This window comes from Pseudochaenichthys georgianus, chromosome 6 (assembly GCF_902827115.2).
Source record: "Pseudochaenichthys georgianus chromosome 6, fPseGeo1.2, whole genome shotgun sequence".
In the NCBI taxonomy this organism is placed as follows: domain Eukaryota; kingdom Metazoa; phylum Chordata; class Actinopteri; order Perciformes; family Channichthyidae; genus Pseudochaenichthys; species Pseudochaenichthys georgianus.
This window is the reverse complement of record NC_047508.1, coordinates 9,794,681-9,801,248: the sequence shown is the minus strand read 5'-3', so window position 1 is coordinate 9,801,248 and position 6,568 is coordinate 9,794,681.

The following is a 6,568-nucleotide window of genomic DNA, read 5'->3' as shown; positions in this document are numbered from 1 at the left end:
AAAGTTGTGTTACAAGCAGGTTAGATCTGTAATGAATTAAAATCAATATTTAAGGACGTAATATAAGTTAAATATATTGTTAAGCAAATTGCTGTTTTATTGTGAAGGCCTCTCTGGCGAACAGCGGCCATCGGCTTTTATTTTGAAAGGCCGTTCCGGAACAGCCGTGTTTCCAGAAACACGGCAAGTTGACAATCGTTCTAATGCATTAACTATAGTCGTGAAAGAGACAAGGAGGGGGAAGGCGTGTGGAAGCAAGCAATTAACTGAAAATGCCACCAATCCTCTGTTTTAACGTGATGGCGCACATTGAAAACCTAAACGCCCTGTCATAACTGACAAGCGTTCAAAAACCTTTCTGCTTATCCCTTAGGCCACTACTTTTTGTCTTATTCATAACCTAAAAATACAATTGTGATGAATAGCTTGCTTTTGTATCATTACATTGACCAACATAAAACAAGGTCTGTACTAATCAACAATGACAACCCACAGACAGCTCATTTAGTTAAATATACGCAATATATTGACTTCGCTTTTATTTATCTGACTTAATTAACGTGCTTCCCCCCCTTTCAGCCACTAGATGGCAGCAGCAGAGCACAAATGAGCTTCACTCTTCTGACTCAATGTCTGATATCCATAGACAATGCTCATACAGGTTATTTAGGTAAAAATCACACAGATTTATTCCCCGTACAGTTTGTCCGGCTTGATAACGTGCTTCATATGTCGTCACGCAGGACTCTCTGCCTACCTTGCGATCAACGTTATGTTTACGTCAGCCTTTCAAATTAATTTTTACAGACAAGGGAAACGGGAGCCGGTCTCGTCACAATGTAGGTGACGTTAGCGCTCTCTCCCAAGGATTTAACAGATAAAAGTCCGCTGACACTTTCGCTTATTTGGTCTTGGACTCTTATTTTACCCCCAGTTATAAACGGCGGACCGATCTGAAATATCGATCATCCAGGTTTCGCCGTGTGAGACTTACACTCACATCCCACGAACTGCACCGCTCCTACGCCACTTCAGGACTAAAATACCTGAGATCCACGCAAACTGCTCTAATTTCTCGTTACGCAGGACTCTCTATACCTGGCGATCAACGTTCACGTGTTATATATAACTTTCCTAACATGGTAAAAAAGATGCATTGTATACTCCATTCAAACTTCAAAAACACTCTGAAACGCCTACAGACAATCATACAGGGCCCTGCTATTGTCCGAGGCGTCTAAAAGTGCTTGTTCCCGACCCAGTGTGGTCCTCTGAATCCTTCCACAGCTCATGTTTATTCAGCGTCGAGTCACCATTTGTTAGGAGATATAAATGTTAATTAGGCCGCATTTCCAAATCTCCTCGCGTCCCTACACAAGCCATTATCTTACAGGAAGGGAATCCAGATCATACAAGTAACCGTTAAACAATAATCCACTTTAATGGTAATATACAATGCAATACAATCAAGTACAATCAATACAGTACAAATTACATACAGTTCTGTGGGATCCCACATTTACCTGATACTCACGTGAGCCAGCCAGCCAGAGGAGAAAGAGGCCGAACACAGCGGGGTTTCTGTCTATATCCCTCGCTGACCCAAGGAGGAGTTATCTGCGCCTCCCTTCCAGACCAGTGATTGGCTGCCCAAATTATCATCAACACCCCACATCAGGGATGACTGTATGTTAACTCCTGACCTTCCCCCTCTTCCTGTGTCCTCTAAAAACCACATGTTAGCAGGCCCAAAACCAGCCCAGTTTTCTACACAAATCATTTTCAAGCTTCTTCACAGTTTGCATGAATACATACAAATATATCCTTACACTTTACAACCTGACAGTGTGAGTGTGAGTGAGTGTATGTCTGCACCTGATCAGTGCAACTGCATGATTTAAAACGATGACTAATCAAGCATGTTTTTGGACTAACACATTATTTTTGTGTGATAATAATGTGTGAAATGAGAGGTTTCCTAACATTGCACAAAAGGGGAAACCGTTTCTAATCTGCTTGATGATATTTCACTCCCACAGGAGGTGGCTGTTTGCAGAATGTGAAACTCAAACTAAAACATGAAGATTCTGTTTCTTTTAGGACTGAATGATGGAGAGAAACACTCTCAAGTGTTTACTGTGGAAATGATGGATGTACATTTGGGAAAAATGTTTGGTATTGTCTTATAATCCATTATGACCTGAAGGTTTTCTTCGATTTTGTTTACACATGAGATAATGTGTAAAAAAGGGGGAGTGTAAACTTTACAATGTACATTTTTCATTTAGGGACTGAGAGGAACCGGCTGGCCCAACTCCATTGTTCAATCTGACCATTGATTGACAGTTTTAGAATTGACCTGCTCCATATCTGGGGATAACACACTGTTTGATGAATGTTGACATGTCTCTAATATTGATGGAGTTATAGCAGGTAACACAGATAAAGAATCAGTGGCCAAGGGGCTGCTGGGAGAGATGTAAGTCCAGAATGGAATACTGAAGAAGCTGACCTGTGAGTAATGTTTCAACAGACAACATCATGTAACTAGTCTGGTAAAGAAGTAAAAGCCATATACTTTATTGTTTAGGTCATTATGGGGATATACATTTAATCTACATTTGTAATAGAAAGACATTTGATGACAGTTTGTTGGAATTCTGTATTCATTTTTTCAGTGGGATAATATCTAAGCACTGACGGGTAGAAGCAGTATCACCAGGAAGCCATTCACTTTGTTAGTATTGTGATTTTGGTTGTTTTTGAATCCATAACATTAGTGTGTTTCTTTACCAGAAACATTAGCAGTTCAAATCATATTTTTAGATTTTTAATGAGATCTCAGGGATTTCATTTAAAAATAAATACAGATGCTTGTCAGAAATTCAGAGCTATTGAAATATGTTATTTAGTTTACCTAAAGATGTTGGGATTCTTATTTAGTGGGCACAGTCCAAGTATTAAGATTCTGAAGCTGCACAATTAATTTAGAAAACCTGTGCACAGACGTCTGTTGTTTTAAGACACCCCACCAACAGGCTCCAAGTGGCCACGCACTGGTGGGTCAAACAGCCGAGGGCCCCAGAGCCCGGAGCGTAGGCTTGAGGGATTTGTATCAGATTTCTCCACACAGGTAGTGGACGCCAAAAGGGGGACCCAAGACGCAGGAGGCTGACTGTCAACCCCAGGCTCTCCGGCCCCGACCGAGTGACCCAGAGGACATCCCATGCCGTCCGCCTACAAGGAAAGGGGGACAACTGGTACCACTGGAGCCAGTGTGCGGCGGGGGAAAACACCTGCGAGGACCCTAGACGACATCAGGACGGATCTGGCTCTCGTCATGGAGGTCGACTCGGATGCTGTCATCAGCGGACTGGAGGAGAAGGACCTCGAGGACATCCATCCAGAAGTCGTCCCAGGAGGCATCATCATCGGACCGGGGAAGGACCTCGAGGACATCCAGGCAGCAGACGACTTGGAAGCGGCTGGCAGTGGGCTGGGGGACTTGTCGAGGCAGCAGAGGAGTCTACTTCTCTCTGATCAGTTCCACCCGTGAAGGGAATGCCGCATCTCCCCCTCCCTATCAGCTGTCGTGTGGGCTATTCCTTTGGGGGGGGCGGGCAGGCGGGCTGATGATTCACCACCAGGAGACTGCTTCTTGGCACTCAGCTGCCCCCTCATGGTTCCTTCACTGCCATGGGAAGTGATGTTCGGTTCCTTCACGATTTCAAATACTTTGGATCTCAGTTTCGGATGATATTGGAGAGGAATGACAATAGTTATGTTTCAAGTGCCTTGTGTAAGTTGCACTCTTTTAGGAGAGTGCAAAAGGGGGATTGCAGCATCTGATAATTAAGAAGTGTGTTTCATTTGAAAATGGCAGAAAGTCTTGTTGCAATTTCCAGATATTAAAAGAGGTCCTTTGAGTTCCTCTGGTAATTATCAAATAGTAGCAGTTAAGTGAATACTGTTCAAACAATACCTGTGTTTGTGTTTTATATTAATTTATCTGTTTCATCCTTTCATAAATGTGAGGACTAAAATGGCGGTAGACAAAGGACTGTTAAGGGTTTTATTTCTGTGGGGGAGCTGGAGCAAGACCCCACTGTGGTCTCTGGAATGTGATGGGGGGATGTGTGTATGTGTGGAGGCTGCAGAAATAGGAGACAGTGAGGGTCAGAGGTGTTTGTTTGAGATGACTGGAAAAGACGACCAGTTGTCCTTAAACTCCACCCCTTCCTGTATCATTGGTATGAAAGCCTATCCAGCTTTCTGTTCTGCCTCTCTCTTCTCGCGCCGCTCGGACTGGAACGTCGTGGCGGCCCGTGGGCAGGGGCCAGGGGTAGGCCCACTTCTGACATTATGCATATGAAATGATATGGTTTTGTATGGTAATGTATTGATTGTATTGCATTGTCTTATTACCATTAAATAGATTATTGTTAAACGGTTAATTGTATGCTCTGAATTCCTTCCTGTAAGAATAACCAGCATGTTTAGGGACGCGCGGAGATTTGGAAAAGCGGACTAGTTGTCCACTCATATCTCCTTCAGTCCACACAACCTGTTTGACTCATAAATAGTGAGATGGCTTTAGCCATTTTAGAGGGGGAGTCCCATTTTGGACTAGATTTGTCTAAAAGCGGGTCCATTGTACAGTTGAGATCACCGCCCAAAATCAAATGGCGGGAGCTTAGGTCTGTTAATAATGATATCACTTTTCCCATGAATGCTTCATCATCCCAGTTGGGCGCATATAGATTGGCGAGAACAACATTGACATTATTGAGGGAACCAGAAACTATCACAAAGCGGCCTTGAGGATCCGCTATAACCTCAGTCGGGCTGAACTGTATTTTTGTATGCATCACAATAGCTGTGCCTCTTGCTCTACTACTGAAATTGGAATGAAAGGTTTGGCCAACCCATGATGCCTTTAACCTATGGTGGTCCTTAGTGGTCAGATGAGTTTCCTGTAGAAAGGCAATTTCCGTTTTAAGGTGTTTTAAGTGGGAAAAAATTCTGCCTCTTTTAACCGGGGCATTCATGCCCTTAACATTCCAGGAGACAAGTCTTAGACATGCTTCACCATTTCCTGTTAAATTAACCATCATCAAAATATGAGCCTGAAGTACATGAAGAGGTAGTATGCAGCCTATTTAATGGAAAGCAGGAGAAACGAACAACAAAAATACAAAAAAATTAAATAAACATATAGTAGGCTAGGACCTAACACCCAAATTCTCCCCAAAAAAAGAAATGCTCTCAAAAAGGAGAGCCAAACACACATTCCCTTTCCTAAGCTTGTTCCTAAAATGAGAACGAGCAGCAGGACTCCAAAAAAATACGTCACTTCCGTATGACATTAACCTATAATCTAACTAATGTTCCTGCTACCCACATGTCTGAGTGAGAACGGTTTCATACAGAATCCAGCTGATCCAGAATCCAGCTGATCATTGTGTGTATATATTGTATGGGTTGACGATCTGATCATAGCAGCAAGCAACACAAATGTACTGGAAGCTGTAAAGATTATGCTTTCTGACAGGTTTAAAATGAAGGACCTGGGAAAGTTGAAACATTTCCTGGGAATGGATTTTTACCATACAGAAGGTGAAGTTAAAATGTCTCAAAAGAAATATATAGGCAACATCTTAGAGAGGTTTGAAATGCAGGATTGCAAGGCCAGGGGGACCCCATGTGAGCCAAAACTTGAACAAACAGTTGATTCTGATAAATTGACGGACCCAACAAAATACAGAGAGGCAGTGGGAAGTTTAATTTACTTGTCCACATGTACTAGACCCGATATAGTTTTTGTGGTCAGTAAACTATTTCAGCACTTGGCTGAACCAACAGAGGAACATTGGAACATATTTATATCTAAAAGACACAACAGAACAGGAGTTATGCTTTAAGAGAAATGGCAGAGAGGCACTAGGTCTAAAAGTGTACTGTGATGCTGACTGGGCATCAGATGCAACAGACAGGCGTAGCACATCAGGATATTGTGTCAGTCTAAGTAAAGGAAGCTCTCTGATCTCATGGAAAACAAAGAAACAACCAACAGTGGCATTATCCACCTGTGAGGCAGAATACATGTCTTTAGCATCAGCTATACAAGAATGTATCTATTTAGATCAGCTACTCAAAGGTATAGACACATAACAGTATGCACAAACAAAGGTGTACGAGGACAACCAAGGTACTATAGCCCTCGCCAAAAACCCAGTAAACAGGCAAAGGAGCAAACACATTCATATTAAGTACCATTTCATTAGGGAAACTGTAAATAACGGAAAGTTAACTTTGGAGTACTGCCCTACTGAGTTAATGATTGCTGATGTCATGACCAAGCCAGCTACAAAGCTAGAACTAAAGAGGTTTGCTCAAGACACTTAAAAGTGCACGAGTGTATTCACATTGTTAAGGCAAAAGAGAAGCCTTATTATATTGTCTTGTTTTCATGTAACCAATAGAGTTAAGGTTGAGTGGGAGCGTTAAGTATTACTTTGTAATAGCCCCCTTACTCCATGTTTAATGGTACGTCCCATTGTGCACCCTT